The sequence below is a fragment of the Nelusetta ayraudi genome, unplaced genomic scaffold, assembly GCF_046127955.1.
Source record: "Nelusetta ayraudi isolate G7.1 ecotype Tasmania unplaced genomic scaffold, CSIRO-AGI_Nayr_v1 ptg000094l, whole genome shotgun sequence".
In the NCBI taxonomy this organism is placed as follows: Eukaryota; Metazoa; Chordata; class Actinopteri; order Tetraodontiformes; family Monacanthidae; genus Nelusetta; species Nelusetta ayraudi.
The window spans coordinates 1,675,091-1,691,686 of record NW_027466144.1 but is presented as its reverse complement, the minus strand read 5'-3'; the positions used below and the strand labels follow the sequence as shown (position 1 = coordinate 1,691,686).

Below are 16,596 nucleotides of genomic sequence, written 5' to 3'. Positions count from 1 at the left end.
AAACACTGATTGGGTAATGACGGCTTTTGAATGGCGGAGGTGTGCAGCGAGGACGTCTGAATAGAAAAGGTGACTGAATGCTATTCCAGCTCGAGTCAATAGAGGCTCAAGGTCGGCCTATTGCTGCCGTCTGCTGTGACGTTGCTGCCGGTGAATGGTATTCTTCGGAAACAAGTTCTGCTCCCAACAAACACAAGTGCAGTGGTAGTTTTATCAGAACTATGTGCAATTACCATCATATGCATTAGTTTAATTTAGTTTCCACTTTCTAAGTGATGATGGCAGATGGCAATTAGTCCTTGTAAAGTGATGAAAAGGTTTCGTTTTTTCGCAGCAGAGCTGAGTGTTACAAAGGAGACGGTGATACTTTTAGCCAGAACACCTGAAGTGAATCACTGCATTTGGGAAAGAAGGCTGAAAAGCTGAAAGAAGAAAACATTTTTTTTATTATCTCTTGAAAAGGAGACACACATTCAAGTTGAACTTGGCAGTTGTTTACTGTCGGACTGAGGTGAGAATGGACAGGCTGCCTGTTTTTTCTTCTTCTCCCGTCTCAATGGAACCGTTGTGTGCCGAGAGCGAAGAGGAACATCTCTGAGAGACTCCAGCTCCCCGAGCATCAGCTGGAAGTATCGAGTTTCCATAGAAACTCTGAGCCACTTTTTGACCGAAAGGAGACGGGAAAACTTTACAAAACCTCATTGATAAACACGCAGAGAGTATTTGTGCCAAGAAAAGGAATCTTTTGACAAAGAGCTTCAAGGACTCCGTCCTTCACTTTATCGAGATGCATTTTGACATCTTTAGTCAAACAGCAGTGCTCGGCTGGCTTTGTAAATGGCTGTTTATCCATTCCATCAAAGGCCAGTAATGCAAATGCATATTTTAAGCTTTCCTCGTACCCCTTCTGCGAGGGCTCTGAGGGGGGCGTCGCCTACAGAACGCCCCACTCATGCCTGATTCATGAGGCCGCCGTTTAATCTCGGTGGTGACACCTTTGATATTTTCCCACGTCAAAGCTGTCGCCGCCTCAGCTTGCAGAGTCTCAACCGTCGCACACCATCGCCTGCTCCACCCATCCTGCAGCTGAGGTGAGCTCAGGGATACAGCGATGGGAACGTTTTTTTTTTTTTTTAAAGACATCAGTGCCCTTTGTGATGTCACTGATGATGGCACTGAGATTGCAATTTTGAAACTGTTGTTCCTCTTGATTAGAAAAAAGCACCTGAGGCCTTTTTTTCCTTTCCTTTCCCCCCAGACGCCCACGACTGAAAGCATCCAGCCACGATGACAATGACATACGTTCACTCACAGCGACGTTATTGACAGGCAACAGTTTGGCTAATTAGCGCAGGCCCAGGATTGTGAATATTTCATATCAGACATTAGACATAATGACTTCCAATTCGCCTATAATGACCCTCCAAAGGATGAAGATGGCCTTGTCACTGCGGCACTCTGCGCAGGCACCACACCACAGTAGTCCATCAGTGGTGAGGAGGTGGTCACTGCCAGACCACAAAGCCTGGGATTTGCACTACTGTATCGTCAATTCTCAGTATAACATTATTTGTCTAGTCAAACGGGCCACATAACCTGGATTGACGTTTTGTCCTTTATTTGATTTTTAAAAAAAAAAATTCATTTGTAGGCAGGAAAACCAGAAAGATGACATTTCCTCCATCCAAGCTGAAAAAGAAATCGCAAGTATGTATAAAATATATAAACTATACACCTGTAATTAAGCACATTAAGAGCATCTGGGATTCTTTAATTTGCACAGATGTCTTTGCCACAATAATTAATAAAGTAGACCCCAGCATTCAAAAATGACAATTTTTAGAATTAAGAAGTGAACAAATAATATTGTCCCCTTTATCAATTTCACTCTTGTCCTAATTCACCACTTCCTAAGTAGTAACACTACAAGGGACAAAAGGGGCCATTTTCCGCTCAGCCAAGTGTTCTAATAAGCAAACACCCTTTATCAGGTGAGTCAAACAAATCGCGTGTCATCCATTTATTGCAAAGAGGAAATTTGAAAGTGTCCCGTTTGCCGCTCAATATTCTGTTGCCCCTCATTAAGCAAATATGGCGCGGTCGGCTGCAGCTGGCCGCAATATAAATCTAATTGCTGCCGTTTGCGGGGCAGCGACAAAAAAAACAAACAACGAAGGCAATTGATGGCACAGGCAAGGGGAACCACAGCTGGGAGAGGCGACGCCTCTTCTTCCAGTCCACACCCTCGGCGACTCTCAGACAACAACACGCTTCCTGCAAATCCCTGGGAAGCACACAGAGTACGGCGCCACCGTCGAGATGAAAAGACATGAAAGGCTTCCATAACAGAAATGTCAATGTTTTGCTAAATGTTGCGTCTTTTCGACGCGACCAGCCAATAGTCATGCAGCGGGCAGAGCATCTCAGGAGTAAAACCCGAATTAGCAGCCACATTTCCATATCAAAAGCTCCGGCAATCAGCTCCGCTGCTCAGGACTTTGGGTGGGGTCGTTTGTGAGTGTTTTTGTTTTTTTCTTAAATCACTATGATGTGTAATATGCAGTGTCATTATGCTGATGGCATACATATGAACCCTGCTGTTTTTCATATCCTGCCCAACAAAGCTGTGGGGCTTTTAAATGACCCTTAATGCAGATGACCTCACACCTGTCTTTATTGAACCGCTATTGTTGTTTTGACTTCAATTTGGTGGTTTGCTGGCGGCACGTGCGCAGAAAGTGGTCACAAGCGGTTGTAGTCATGCTTTCTATAAATCACTGCCGCCGTTCTCAGTTAATTACGACCCAGCTGAAGTTGCTCAGCCCCTTTGGATCATTGGCCAACATCGTAAAAAAAAAAAAAAAGAAAAGAAAAGAAAAAAGAGAATTTAATATCGGTTATGAAGTGAGCCGAGATCAATAGGAGGGTGTGTGGCCACTTAGTGAGAGCTTTATCAAAGCTTAATAAGTGCGGTGAGCAACTATATTTACCTCAGCTGATGAAACATTAGCCTCACACTATTGATTTCTTTTCGGCGTGAATGATGCCCTGGCGCTGTCAAAACAGCAGCCGTTTGCGTGCAATACATTCCACTAACAGCAGCTGGAAGTTCGATTAGCATTGATTCACTCAAAGGTGCGTAAATGCCTTTCAAACGTGTGACCGAGAGCAGCAGAGGAAGTGCAAAAAGGCCCATCTTTGGTGTCAAGCACACGTAAAGCAGCAAAGTCTCACTGTGGGCCAGGTATTATTTTATCTTGGTGGAGGTTCTGGCCCTTCATTTATTCATCACCATGTCAGAACTTTCCGAATTGTGTGTTGCCCAGTGACCCGTGGGCTGCCAGACTTTGACCTCACAGTGCGTCTCTGTGTCTTTGCAGCGTTGGTGTTGCTGTATTCAGAGATTGTCTGAAGTTACACTTTTCAATCACACGTTAAGATATGCAAAATATTCCCTCCTTTCTGCTCTGAACTTTCTGCTCTCACAGACTCACACACACACAACGTCCACGTATACGCATTTTTGCTTTTGTCATCCCCTCTAGGGCCGGACCATCTCAAATTTCATAATCCTGCTGTTTGCATGTATGAGCATGCCCTTCATGGTCAGGCATAAGAGAGCCGCCATTGGCCAGATCTCCATGATCATCCACCAGTCTCGCCAAGAAAAGCAATTTATTTTCCTTAATTCCCAGCAGCGTGATGATTGAAGTGTTTTGGGAAATAAGAAATGTTAAGATCTGATTAAAATTGATGGATTGTGATTCATAGAATTAGTGGTAGTGTGCATTTAAAATAAAAAATGATTAGAGAGATGGGTGTGCATGAATAAGATTTTCATCGCTGCCTAATCAAGTGTTCTATCGAGGAGAGCAGCTTCTTTTTCTTTTCGTTAAGGGCGCTGCAGGCTGCAACTTGCTCCAACTGTGCTGTGGCCAGAGAAGGGAAAATTCAAATGCCCCAAAAAGACAACTATTTTGGTGTGAGCAACACCTAGACAAAAAACAACAACAGCGTGATCATAAAGGCTTTAAATATTAAGCACGTTAAACACCCAGCCCTTCTCATAACGAACAAATAACTACCGACTGAAAATTACAACCTCGCCGCCCGTGTACACCTTGTTTCCCAATTCATCTTGTTTGATGTGGCGGCGGCGCTCTGCTCCACACTCTGTTCCCTGCCCATGTTGGCTTAACATGTTTAATTACCCGTATCACATCCACACTCCTGGACTACTTTGTTTGCTCTGCCTTCACGGGCTGACGGGTCGGTGGGAAATGCAAATGTCACTCACAATTTGCCGCGGTGTGGACGGCTTTGCGCGCATGCGCAACTCACGCAAGCTCATGCTGCAACAGAACTTTAGCTGACTTTAAACACATAGGAATTTTTTTTCTTCCTTTTCTTTGAGCGTGACGTACATAAGTTATCGAAAAGTTGCGTTTTTGTCTCATTGGGAGGCCTTAAAAATGATGCAAGATAAGTAATCCTTGCAAGAACTTGCATTGTTCTTGTATTTAAGGTTGCAAATACAAGAACAATGCAAGTGAAACTTAGTTTTGCTCTGATGCTTATGGACTTTTTCTCTTGTGATCAATGGACCGAAATTCTTTGTTGCTCTTCACACTTTCCGGGACTTTTCATCGCCTCATTTTTTCTCTAGTTATCGGGACGGTGAGCTGAAGTAGCCGGCAATTGCAGTGAACGAGGTGAGTCTATTTTCAGAGTGTTAATTAAGTGAGTGCTGCCCGACCCAGCTTTTTTTTTTTTTTTTGCAGCTCTCCGTTTGTTGGTGTGAAACAGCATCGAGAGACCTTCCTTCCCTCCTCGGATGTTGCACATCAGCAATGCGATGCATAATTACCGCTGTAAATGTAGAACTATTGCCGTGTCCTGTTTCTATTAGAGTGCATAATTTAAGCCGTCTCAAAACGAAGGAGACCTGTTGTTTGTCTTTGCCAAATTAAACTAAAACTATGGTAATTTACCATGGAGGCAGAGGCCGTTGTTGACTGCCAAATAGCAATACAGATATAGTTATATTTAATTGTGTAATAATTAATGGGAAGACAAAACACTAAAAGGAAATTAAAACAATATATACATATTCAAAGAGTACTGACGTACAGTTTTGACGTCCCCTGTTACTGCCTCTCTGAGTTCGAGCATCAATCATTTGGATGTTTCAAATAAACATCCGCCTCCCTCCGGCCTTCAAAACGCACACAAATGTGACGATGACAGGCAACAACAACAACAACAACAAAAACTTTCACTAGCCTCCCGCTTTGTCTTCCCCTGAAGCCTCCAGAGGCCAGGGGTGTTTCACTGATCTGGCAGTTTTGTCTAGTTAATAGATGTTAATTAAAACCCAATTGTTGTGTTTTGATGCGCTGTTGTTTTGTGCATTTAACAAGCACAATTAATATGTATTCTATGACTCGGTGCCCGGCGTCCCAAAGGGCCTCTATCTAAATTGTGCTGGCCAAAAAAAAAATACTAATTAGTCTCAGATTTCCCATCGTAGATTAGTTTACGCTCTTTATGTAGCTACACAGAGACAGAGCCTGTCTCTGTAATGAGGCCCGTCTCGGTCTGGAGGAGGAAAGAGACAAGGAAGTACAGGTGGCAGCCCCCTAATTATGTCCCCAGTGCATGACTACATTTCCCAGGTATCTCAGCCCTCTGACAGGTGGGTGGATGTGTTGCATTGGGATGAACGATGTGACTCATTTCCTGACTAATTTCGTTAGGGAATGTGTGACTTCCTAATCCACTATTTTGGATTTTTTTTTTTTGGGGGGGGGGGGGGGCAACATTGTGTAGATTATTACAAAATATAATATTAATTTGGTAACTTTTTAAAAATAGACTTCCAATTCTAATTCATTAGACTGTGGAAACTAGAAAACTGACCTGTTCTCCTGGGTGTGAGAGCTGCAGGCGGAGTCAGGCGGTGGCATGGGCAGTAGAGGTAAATCCACATGGGGGTGAAAAATATCCAATAGGTGACTTTCACTCTTTTTCTTTTGTTGCAGTGGACTTGATAGTAATGGAAAGGCCTTCCTGATAAAAATAAATAAATTGATAAATGTGGCCCAGGGCATTCAACTAGTCAAACTGGCTGCATGCAAGTCTAAAGTTTTACTTGTGTCTTTTGCGTCTGTCTCAATTCCATTTTATTTATCGATTGATTGATTCATTTATTTATTTGGTTGCTGTCGGTGAAATGCCTCTGCTTGTGCTCTTGAGTTGCGTCTGTCTTTGGTGTCAGCTTCCCTGCTGCATGCCAGCTCAGCCTGACGATCCACACCTGCCTTGCATCAGCTCATCAAGCGCACCTGGCCCTCGTTAGCTAAGCGTCAGCAGCACTCTGATTGACACTCAGCGCTGGCTTTTCTCTCTCCCTATAAACTGGACAGCATATGGGTTAAACACGCATAAGCAATAAATAATCATGTGTGACTATTCACTGCCAGTTTTAATACATCAATTATTTTTGATGAAAGTGTCGATATATCCGTTGATGTAACCTCATCTCAAGTCTGTTTAGTATGAGGCCGCAGTGTCTCAAAATGCCAGGCATGAAATCCTCTTCAATGCAGTTTCTTTGAATAGAAAAAGAAAGTAATGCAAGAGTGATTTTTATTTTTGAATTGAAGCAGGTTTAATTAATCCCCCCTTGGAGCCTCACAGATCATCCTTTTTTTTCTTTTTTGGTTGCTCCTAAAAGATTCAGTGGTAAAAATCCAGGCAGGCCCAAAGCCCAGTGTGAAATTTTTCATTAAAAGGGTGATTCTGGCTTTGAAACATCATTACTTATTTGTTATTTTTATCCCTCTCTTCATGACTGGGAGCGAGATGTCAAACTCACTTTGCTTGTGTTTTCTCTCTGTACTGAAGAATCATTTCTCCCTTGAAAGCAGCTTGCTGCGTTTGTGACCAAGGCGGTCGGCGTCACAGCGTATGGAGCCCTTCCCAAGTCCCACGTGACGTCTTTCATAACCCGCCCCTGCTGCACACTATCAGCCCACTGACAAATGCTTCCTCTCTCTATGCCAAAGTTGCAAGGCAGTGCTTGCTCGCTCCTTCATCACGGCTTGTTGAACCGGTTCGCTCTCACCGTGCGGCGTCCAGCAGCTTGAAGGGCCGAAGCCTCCCAACTTGACCGCCTGACAGTGGGACCAGATGTTCCCGCGGCGGCCGTTTGAAGTGCAACAGATGAGCTCTGGCATCCCACTCGTCGCCCGGCCCCAGCCTTGAAGATGCTGAGGCGTGCGCATGCATGCACGCACACGCACACACACACATACTGCAGAGGAAGGCTCGTGATGGACTCCTCCTGCCTGTAAATGAAATTACAGTCGGCCTGCCGGCGGATCAGAGTGTGATGTGATTTTCATGTGTGAAAGAAAATCACACATGAATCTTTTCACTCCTTTCTAAGATGACTGTAAAAAAAAAAAAAAAAAAAGGAAAACCTTCCCCATCCCGCCCAATGCCTTTGCTATGTTCCTGCTCTTTCTCCACTGATTGCATGCCCTCTTCTTCCAACCACATTACAAGTCAAGTGTGTGCAATTTGACTTGATTTATTATTTTTACATTCGTAAAAGTGAAACATACTGCCCATAAATGCACATTAATAAAAGTGTATAGGATTTTTTTTTTTCTACCTAGAGTAGTTCTCATAAGAATATTCATAGAGCAGTAAAGGTTTTGCTCCTAGTAAGCTGCCATATTGCGATTCCGTTCTTGCACTTTTAAGGCTTCCTTAAAAATTTTGCATATTGATTATTTAAACAAAAGGAAATGACCCATTCTGCAGGAGAACGTCAGGACGCCGAGGCTCACTTTGAAATTCTCAGCACGACCCTTCCCTTGTGCCATCCCCTCTCTGGCCAGCAGTGGTCCTCGGCACTCCTGACGCCCCCCTGTTGCCTTTGCACACCTGCCTGCCCACCTTCCCTCATTATCTCTAATTAATCACCATATATCGGTCCGCCGACTGGCTCCTGGTCGGACCGTCCTGTGTGAGTTCATCCGCTGAGACGCACTGTTGCTAATGAGCTCTCTCTCACTCTCTCTCACTCTCTCTCTACCTATTGCTAATTGTTGTGCGCCTTCGCCAGCTCTTTAGTTTGAGTCTTGTGTTTCTCTACTAAATGAAGTTTAGCGTAACGTGTCATGCCTTCTTTTTTTCAGTGACCATCGACTACATCTTGCAGAACAGTGAAATCTCTCCTTGAAGAGGAAGAAGAACGCCTTCATTAATCCCACAGTGGGGAAATTTGCAAAAATGTTTCCTTCGAGCCGGATTTGAACCAGCGACCTAAGGATTCCTGTTAGCACCTCTACAGTCCTCCGCTCTACCAACTGAGCTATCGAAGGGCGTGACAGTGTAATATTAGAAGCCTGCCAAAGCCTTTTATTCATTCAGATTTGAATTAGGCTCCATGAATTGCGCCCCAAGATATGAATAGTACATCCTGCAGAAAGAGTCTGTAGATATGTTAATTGCAGCAGCATTATGCTAAAGTTTCCCCAACGTCCCCTCCCTCTCTCCTTTGAGAAGTTCATAAATTATGCAACCAGGACAGTCGGGGAAAGGTGTAAATTTGTTTTGTTTTTTTCCCTTCCCCCTCCGCTAGTGTGAGAGCTCCTCCAGGTTAATTCATTTACACCCGTTCAAACACCTCCACCTGGCGCACCTGCACACTCACACATCACCGGTGGATGTCAACAAACCCAGAGGTCAAGGGGGGCGATGGCAGCGGACGAGGACGACCCGGTGGCGGGTCTCTCCTGTGGTCCCTGCACGTCACGCCGCTCCCACGTACCTGCTGCTGACACCTGGCCGCTTGACGTTGGTGACGGCGGTGCGGAGAAATAGCCACTTCCTGCACATCTGATCTGGTTTCATCACGGGACCCACCGCCGCGCTCTCCCGCCAATCTGCATCCTGTCACCTGCCACGGAAAAGGTCAGTGCAGGTAAACGTTGGTATTTGTTACATCATAGCCGACAAAAAAAAAAAACACGACTGAAGCCACGCCCCTCGCCCTCAGTCAGAAGAGCTTCCCACAGTCACGGTTCCCACTCCACTGCTGTGAAAATCCACTGAGGCTCTGATCACTCGGCACTCATTCAGCCCCATCGTCATTATTCCTTCACAATCAGAGTAAATTGTTGTGCCCAAAGTGGTGCTTGTGGTGCTGTGGTGTTTTTTTGAATCAGTTGTATTAACCCTTTTAGAATATAACAGGACGAACGCTGTCACAGGATGTGAGAAGGACTGCAGGTGTCTTCACTGAAGCAATTCAGTGAAGACACCACAGAGTCTTAAATAAACCTCACACCATTGCACTAGTGCGAAAGTTGCTCTTTTAAAGCAATGCTTTAATTAACAAGGGAGGGGAGTTGTTACATCTCTACATCTAGTGCAGAGAAAAGCAGTCACGTAGAGTCAGAGCAGAAGCAAGGCCCCCCTGAACAGACCTTCTCTGACAGATGAGTATGAGGGATCATCCGGATCGACATCCCCCCAAGCATCCCCCTGCCTAAAACCCCTCCTGCCCCACCCCAAGGAAAAAGGCACAAGAAGTGTAATTCGCAGACATCTCACAGATTATGAGAGCATGGAGGGTGCAAGAACCAGGGTGGGAAAATGAGACACCTCGAGTGACAAAAAGAAAAAAAGAAAAAAGTGATTCATGTAGGTAAAGGATAGGTTTCCTTGCCTCGTCCCATGACAATGCATAGGAGCGTCGCAATTCTTCTTCTTATTTTTTTTTTTAATAATCTCACACCAGTGGACAAAAACTGAAAAACCTTGACAGCCAATAAAGTCTGTAGATTTTACAGCACTGTCAATGGTTGGTTTTTTTTGATGAAGGGCCTTATGAAGATCCGTGGAACCAAAGGTTCTCATTTCACTCACTTCATATATTGAAAAAATGTGTTGGATTGTGAAAGGTTTTAAGAGAAATTGAGCTGCTCGAACTCGCTGCGAAATTAACCACTAATCACCCAAAACTACTTTTAATGGACAAAAGAAATCCAAAGTTACACTGAAACACTTTCCAGTCAGTGCTGCAGTTTTAGTCAAATCTACAGACTCCACTGAGATTATTCATACGAGACACCCAGACTGCTGTTTGAGCATATTTGTGGTTTAATAAAGTAATATATGTATATGTATATATGTGTATATATATATATATATATTGCCTTCAAACAGCCTTATCAATGTATCGCTGATGATTTCCGGCAAGCCCGGCTTTAATGATCTCCACCGCTCTCCTCTCCCAGCGAGCCGTCTGTCAAAATTCAATTAATTTGTCAGAGGTTATTCTCCCGTCAGCCCGCTGCATTTTAATAACGCCGGAGCTCTTTGATAAGACCTCGGTTTAATTGACGGCGAGCCAGCGATAAAGCCGCCTGTGTTCATTTCCTCCCTGCACTTGGTGCCTTGCAGTAGGGGCCTCCTCGCCAATAGCGGCGAAAGTTTTCAACAGGTGCTCTTGTTTGAACGCCTCCCTGCGGCATTCCGGAAAAGGCATCCCAACTCCGGGGCCTGCCTTCGCTCGGATGTGCCGTCTGTGTCACGCTGGTATTCTCAGCTGACACGTCTCTTTTCCATCAAAGCAGCACATCTGGCCCTCCTGGAGCTGCAGTCAAATGTCAGGCAGAGCCCCCAACAGAGTGATGCCAGCCCCATGTCGGCTTACGGCACCTGATGCTGGAGCGTTTAGCCGTCGTCCCGGCCTCGGCTGCCCACAGGCCCATTGTTGGCCCTCTTACAAAGCATTAGGCAGCAGGGATATTGGAATTCATGCAGGCATTTCTTGTTTGATTTGACCTCATCTACTTTATTCATTTTGTTGAATGCCAACATGCTGCATAACGTGACACTCAACCTCCTTCCCCTGCATGCTGATGTGTATACACACACATATACATACATACCAGCGACTGACAGTCCTCCAAGACTTTTGTTCTGCACTTTATTTACTTCCTGAGTCAAGGAGAAATGTTCCATTATTTCCAAGTGGATGCCTGCAGCGATTATGACCAAGCTCACATTGACAGAGATTCAAGCTATCAATGAGACACCCTTGGAAAATGCCGTAGGCTTTACGAAACCTCGCCAACTGTATGCAGTCATCACCCGCGCACGTTTCCAAGGACGCAGCCATTCATTCAGCCCCCTGTGCTGATGGCTTTGTCTTCTTGAGGTAGCTCAGTTTGCTCTGAAGAAAAAAAATAGATAAATAAATAAATAAGAGAACAAAAATGTCGACAATATGAAGAGCAGTGACGTGCAAAAAGCTTTTCCTCAAGTCGTGACAAATGCCAGAGGATAGAAACATAAAAACACACAAACAACAACCACCTTTGAGCCCTTTGACAATTTTCACCTTTACATCGACCCTGTTATCACTATCACTTCATCTTCCTCCTCCACCTGGAGACTGGACTAAGCGGTTCTCAGACTCAACTTGGCAGGTTAAGCAGCGTGAGAAGCTGCCTCGGCAGGTCTTGGCCTGCCGCTAACTCACATTACCCATTTGACGGCTCGGTTGTTGGGGACTGATAGTTCAAGCCGCCAGCGGCACTTTTCCGATATCTCGTCCTTTTTTTTTTTTCCCCCCCTGAAAAGAACTGATGCTGCCCTCCCAGGATCCACTGTGACATGTTGCCCTGCTAACTGTCACATTTTCTGATTCATGCTAATGCAACATTATGTAACTCCACGCGAGGTCTGCGTCGCATCTTGGATTCATGCAGCCGTTGTCGTTGCGTGGACCTTAATTGAATAAATAATATTTAATGCTTTAATAATACTTCAAGAATGCATTTTGGGAGATCATGCACGACTTGTCTTTTCCCCCTTTTTTCTTTTCTTGCACATACACCCCAGCCCCGAGGCAGTAGAGTCAGTCTTCACATTAGCCCTCTCCTCTCTCCAACATAGCGCTCCAGAGCCCTGGAGAGTGGACGCTGAAGTGACGGCATGTCATCACTGTCCCATATCAGTGAGTCACTGAGGCCTGTGTGCCCCGACCTGTCACCATCCTGTCGCTCTCTCTTCCTGGGCCAGTTGGCAGCACGATGCCCCGCCATGCGTGCTACTGTCGACACCAGCTTAAAAATAAATACTTTCACACCTTCTTTTCAAAAAGGACTGTCTTTTACAAAGTCATGACCCCCACCACCTCCCTTTATTTGGCCCAGACACAAAACAAAAACACTACAATGAGAAGTATGTTGGCCTAAATCCCGTCAATGTGAGCACTGTTCTGCTTCATTTGGTCTGCAGCTCACATTCCTGGCCAGAGGGTGAGGTGATTACAGTTTTCTGTGAAATGTATTCCCCTAAACAGGCAGAATTACAGTGTTATGGCATGACCATGGAGGTACTTAGAGGCCGAGCTGTCGGGACACGGGAAATAAGGAGGGAAGTGATATAATATGCACTCGGAAATGTAGCTGGAACCAAACCGTTGGGGGAAGGCTTTCTGAGTCATAGCAGATGCTGTGGGGCATCTGGCCTCTGGTACCCAGCAAAATATTTTCAATTGTACTTTGTGGCTTCATAAAAAGCACAAGAGAGGCTGCGGGTAGCCGTATTTCAGCGCCGCTAATCTATAATAATGGACTTTTTCAGACCGACAGGGACAAAACTCCAGACTGAGTACAATTGTTTACTTTTAGAAGTTTCCCCTCATAATTATCCTCTTTTCCAGCATATGGTTTGATTATAAGAGTCAGTAGTTACACGTCAGTGTCCCCTCACAATTTAGGTAAACGATTCCTATAAAGTGGTTATAACGCACACCGGTTTGTGCTTCCCGCATTTTGTTTTTCTCTTTAACTCTCTCAGAGCAAATAAAAACATGTCAGGTTTCAAAAATAAACACGGAGCACTTGATGTATTCACACCCAAGAATAAATACCTACTTTATGCTTCTGCATCAGCATAACATGGAAATGTTGTCAGGTGAAAGGTTCAGCGGCTTCCTAAAAATGTCCAACCCTAAATGCAGCACGACACGCTTGGCATTTTAAAAATACCTTTTCAGGTCTTCACTTATATATATATATATTATATAAATGCCTGCTCTGTTTTGTTGCACAGAACAGGCTGGCTCAAACCCATGACAATTTCCGCCCCAAACTCCAATTTGTTTTTCATCTTGCAATCCAAAAGTGTTGGGGGCAGAAGGTCGCGGCATCGTCCCGTGACCAGGCCATCAACAGGCCAGCCGTGGTGTTGCAGAAAGGCTATTTGCACTGGAAGTGGACCCAACATGCAACGTCCTGGTCCAACATGTCTGGAAGATGCGCAACCTCCCAATATCCTTCAATTCACGGGGGGCTGCATGAGCACTACGATCCGACAGACACACTGACAGGTGTTGACGGACGGATCTGTGAGGTGGGAGACACGGCAGCTGGACTCTGGAATGAATATGGATGGAGCCGTCCGGCCGCAGAAGGACAGACAGTCGGACGCTGACAGGGGAAAAAGGACTGATGAGAATGTGGAAGTGAGTCTGATGTGACGGACGCTCCGACGCCTTCCTGGGAGCGAGAAGCAGCCGGCCTGAAAGAATAGCTTCCCACTGACGTTGTACTTGTTGCAAAGCCCGGTTCAAAAGGGTGTGAAATCTCCCGTGTTAGCTCTCAGCCTCCTGCCACTGCGCTGAGCCCGACTGTCAGAACGACCGCAGGTAGTGGACGTGGTTTGAAAGATACAGAAGAGGGAGGATGCACACAGTCGTGTGTTTCAGTGCGGGCTGCGGGAGGGCAGGAAAATCCTCCTGACAGCGGGTCAGCGGTTCGCGCACTCACATTCAGACCAGCGGGCAATTAGGAGCCTTCTGTCCACCTGACGTGCGCGCACGCGTGTGTGTGTGTGTCTGTGTGCACCTGTGTGTGTGTTTGGACGTGTGGCAGGAGGTAAGCAGCGTGAAACCGCACAGTGACAGACAAGACTAATTAAGGTTAATCTAACCAAGGCTTATTTTCATTTTGGGAAATAATTAAAAATCCATGATGGCGTGTGTGACTTAAAGTGGTTTAATTTTTCAACTGGTTAGCTTGTTAACACTGTGCTCTTCACTCTCCAGATTTCTTTTTGTTTCGTAGCAGCTTGGAGAAGTTGCACAGGAGCGTCAAAGCTTGAGAAATGTCTCCCTTCAGAAAGCCCATGTCACATTAAGTCCAGTTCAAGAGGATTTGCAGCCCAGGTTATGTTCTGAATAAAAGTGTGGGATCTGTGAGCTATAGAAAATCCTTTTTTGAAATGATGAGCTCCGCCACTCGTCTCCACTTGCCTCAGGAACAAGGCCGTCTCTTTTTCTGTCCTCCTCAAATGCATATTTAATGACAGAAGACTCGATTTGAACGACGAGACTTGTCCTGTCCGCTGGGTGACTTTAAAACATTTATTAACGCGCGTGTCAAATTGCTTCAGACGCTACGCCTTCTCACATATGTTTAAAGTATTCTTCGCCGCACTTGCATTGATTCCTCATCTTGTAAAACTTGAGCCGAGCGAATCTCCAGTGGGATTAAGTTGGAAAGTGCACCGGGAATGACGGGCTCGTTGCCATGCCTGCTCAAGCAGACGGAACGTCCCCGAGACCATTTGGATCAATGTCACCCATCCATCTGATAAACCAGCCCGCACAAAGCACTTGCAGATGGACGGTGATGATGTGATAAACCTGCTCACTATCACATTCAAGCAGGCCAATCACATTTTGTCGGTGCCACTTTTTGCCAGGTGGCTCCAGCTCAAGGCAGTGTTTTCCCCAAACTCGGGCCAGAACTGGTTGTCGGTGCCGTTCTCTGTTTGTAAAATCACCACGACTACAGCTGCCAACCTGACCAAACCCACCTGGTCCTGCTGCACCAGAACCACACAAAAAAAAGTGGGCCGAGGGACCGAGAGAGGCAGCAAAGGAAGGAGAAGCAGCACCTCAGAGGAAATAATTATCGCTCTCATCCCACCACAGCCTCCGGTTGGGGAGTTGAGCCGTGATGCCTGGCAGTTTGCAGCACAGCTGTCTAAAATCGCTCAAACCGGGAGCTTCGTTTCCCCCTCTGTGAGTTGTTGACAAAGCTTCTGACTATTTACAGCAGCAGCTTTCTGCAGCTCATTTGTGCCCAGAATGACATGGGAAATGAGTCTAGCAGGGTAACGCCGGCAATATGGGGCAGTCTCTTGTGATTATATTTAAAAAAAAAAAAAAAAAAAAACTCATCAAAAGGGGTCGTTGCTGCGCTGCAATGCAACAAGCTGAGAGTCTGATCCGATAAAAGAGTCGGAAGTGACGGAACTTTTGCAGAAACACACAAGCTGTCAGATTCGAGGGGACACTTAAGCTTAAACTTTTTCTATTGTTCCTCTTTTAAGTTAAAAGCTGTTTCTGGCTTTTACTTCATTATCCGCCCCCCACCAAGCTGCACTGTTGAACGACGGCATCACTCTCATCCTTCTCCGCGTCACCCGTCGGTAGTTGCCGTCCGAGTTTGAAGGAAGCCGTGCCGCACATTAGGGTGAAACTAATGCCTGAATGCTATTAGCCCTGGTCTCCTTCATTAGACCGGCCCCTCGGCTGATTGGCAATTTGAGGTGAACCTCTTGACACGAGTGCGGGATCGAGAGTGACGGCGAACAAGAGCTCATTAGGAGCAGAAATGAAGATCTGGCTTGGGCAGAAACGGACGGTGAGCCGATGCTGAAGCCACTGTCCTGACGGGCCGCTTTGAAGCAACATTGTTCATAAGCACTGGCGTGGCAGGTTGCCGTTCACTGTGCGCGGTTTTAAAGCACGTATTCAGCTTTACTTTGTTATCAATCTTGAATAAAGGTTGCGGTTGCTTTGGCTTTGCCCAGAATTGTAAACACACTGAAGAACGGTTCAGCTCACTTAGCTGTAGCAAATGACAATGACTAGAATGGAAAGCCAGTGATTACAGGAAGACGTGATAAGGCAGGGCCAGAGATTTTCACGTCGTGTGGCTGATGGATGTCGGCCTCGGGGATAATCAACATGCCGCATCAGTTTATGCCAGCATTCATTTGCGGCAGTGGATCGCGAGGCATTCATCTAGTCTGCGGTTTGTAATTCTCAACCGCGACGGCCTCAGAGCCGAAGGGGGTCGTATCATATACAGAACTGCCGCGTCACTCAGAGGCGCCGCTTTTCATAGAGACACTATTCGATTTTTCGAACCCCACCAAGGATGATTGGGGAGTCTTTCAGACAAGAGAAAAAACCTTGGCGACCGGATAAACGGCGCTGAGCACCTCTGCCACGCCGCAAGTATTTCATCACGATGTTCAATTCAGCTTCCAGTATTCTTAGCACCTAGGGATTTTCACAAAGCGGTAAAATCATTCAAAGCTAAAAGGTAAATTCAGTTCCAAAGTCACTTCGCTGCGGTACTGATTGATGCGGGGCGCTCCTGAGTGTCTGTTTACATTACCTCCCATCTTGTACACCTCGCCCTTGTCATCATGACTGTGGTTTGCATCGTCATGCTGTCACCGAAGGCCGAGGTTTGAGTTCAATCAAAC

At 45.8% G+C, this 16,596-nt stretch overlaps 1 protein-coding gene and 1 non-coding gene across 6 annotated transcripts in view; both read right to left on the bottom strand.

Moving 5' to 3' along the window:
* Positions 1 to 16,595, bottom strand: part of LOC142902379 (tyrosine-protein kinase yes-like) — a 49,147-nt gene extending 32,552 nt beyond the window's left edge. For 3 of the 5 annotated variants that reach the window (XM_076047375.1, XM_076047379.1, XM_076047378.1), the window contains exons 1-5: positions 16,506 to 16,595; positions 8,843 to 8,971; positions 6,537 to 6,611; positions 6,152 to 6,417; positions 5,920 to 6,069 (exon numbers count right to left, since the gene is read on the bottom strand). The gene's annotated coding sequence lies outside the window, so the exon portion shown is untranslated. The remainder of the gene's footprint in view (positions 1 to 5,919; positions 6,070 to 6,151; positions 6,418 to 6,536; positions 6,612 to 8,842; positions 8,972 to 16,505) is intronic. The other 2 variants (XM_076047376.1, XM_076047377.1) reach the window with 2 other exon arrangements.
* Positions 8,307 to 8,393, bottom strand: trnay-gua (transfer RNA tyrosine (anticodon GUA)). Its single transcript is given in 2 exon segments — positions 8,307 to 8,342; positions 8,357 to 8,393. It is a non-coding gene; the product is annotated as a tRNA-Tyr (tRNA).
* Position 16,596: the final 1 nt, after the last annotated feature.